At 43.1% G+C, this 1809-nt stretch overlaps 1 protein-coding gene across 1 annotated transcript in view; it reads left to right on the forward strand.

The window, feature by feature from the left end:
- Positions 1-206: 206 nt before the first annotated feature.
- LOC101854567 overlaps positions 207-1809 on the forward strand; it is a gene marked incomplete in the record, with an annotated part of 44722 nt that continues 43119 nt past the window's right edge. The window contains 1 exon segment of the mRNA XM_005097562.3: positions 207-723.

Here is a 1809-nt window from a genome sequence, read left to right on the forward strand (position 1 = left end):
GTACTGACCTGCTCTGACTGCGACTTGTTCTGCAGACCCGTGCACGAACGAAACCTGTTGAAACGTTGTCTCCAACGAGGCCACGATTCTGCCTTCCCATCAAAGGGCTTCGGCGGGGGTAGAGACACGCGGCGATGAACTGTTGTTTCACCGGCCTGATGAATGTTAACATCCGATCGTGTTCAGCCATGATTAAAAAAGTAAAGAAATGACACTTATATACCGCTTTCAACCGCTGCCACCATGTAATATTGTTCGGTTTGTGGGTACAAACAGATATAGAGAGAGTGAAGAAACGCACGTCTGAAAAGGCTCTTTGGTTTTATTATATTCCTCTAGTACATTGTAACCGAAAAGTAACTACTGAGTAGAAGAAAGGTACTGTCTAAATCCCGATACGTACCTAACAGTTATAACAGAAGAGTTGTGTGATGTACATTATTCCACAGACACACGGGTAAAACCCGCCCTATCGGTTGGCTGTTATATAAACGCATGAACGAGGAAATAAGAAGATGCGTTCTTCTAAAATAGACACACGGGTAAAACCCGCCCTATCGGTTGGCTGTTATATAAACGCATGAACGAGGAACTAAGAAGATACGATCAAGACATTTTAATAAAAAGCTCTGTTATCTGGAAAGAACGCAAAAATTTTATTTGTGAGGTCGAAGAGCCTGTGTCTGAACATTCGAAAAAGGAACAAGTTCTACTGAGCAAAAGGTATAGTAGCATGGTCATTTTGTCGGATGAATGTGTATAAATAATTAACCGCCTTGACATAAAATGTATGGTCACTCATCTGTGAAAAACTATCATGCCATCCATTCCCCCTCTCCATCTGATTAAATATCTTGGCCTCTAGAGAGGTCACATAATCTGTGTGTTTAAGAAGTATGAAATAATCAATATGATACGATTCCTTGCCCCTGTCATAAAATGTCCATCTCCGATAAGACAAAGCTAAGTGGCTGTGGAGTCATGAAAAGATCTCAGTACAACCCATGTTCAAGAATGGCCTTTGAGGCAATCCGAGCCATGATTGCACAGTCCACACATCCGCTTGGCTCTCTCTCTATATATATATATAAGTGGTGTGTTTACTAAGTGCGCTAAATAAACCGGGCCGTCACATCTCTGCAAACGTGTATCTATTGCGTATCCCAAAATAGTAAGAAATATACATTTATTCTTTGCCCCCAATGCAAGAACTAACTGAGGTCGTGCTTTGATGGTATAACATTAACGCCATGTCACATTATGGCAGGGGGCTCTCATGGTCTAGAGGTTAAGGTGTTCGCCTCTCATTCAAAGATCCTGGTTTCGAATCTGTGTAGCGACCGAAAAATTTGCTTTTCTAAATTTGTCTCCTTTCACCTCCTTTCCTGTTCTCTAGCAGTGTTCTGTCGCGTGCTTTTGTCTCAACTCTCTGCCCCCACCCTCTCACCTCCTTTGCCACCTCCCCTGGGCTCATGACTCTTTCTGCAGCCTCTCTACTGCTACTTCTTGGCTCCTTCTTACTGCTGTCTTTCAGCCACACCCCTGTTCTTCTGGTAGGAAAGATCTACACCTAGCCGTCTCGGACAAGGTTTGGAAAATCTCTGAGGTCCTGTGTGCAAGTTGCGTACGTTAAAAATCCCTTGATGGTCAAAAATCGATAAGAGTAAGCTTCGGCCGCCACCTGGACAAAATTCAAAATCTCCTACCTATTAAAAAATGTTTAATATGCCCCGAACGCTCATATGACCATATACAGTTGCGAGCGCCGTAAAATACTTACCCAAAAAAAACACAACAACAACCCCCCCC

This window comes from Aplysia californica, unplaced genomic scaffold (assembly GCF_000002075.1).
Source record: "Aplysia californica isolate F4 #8 unplaced genomic scaffold, AplCal3.0 scaffold00157, whole genome shotgun sequence".
NCBI classification, from domain to species: Eukaryota; Metazoa; Mollusca; class Gastropoda; order Aplysiida; family Aplysiidae; genus Aplysia; species Aplysia californica.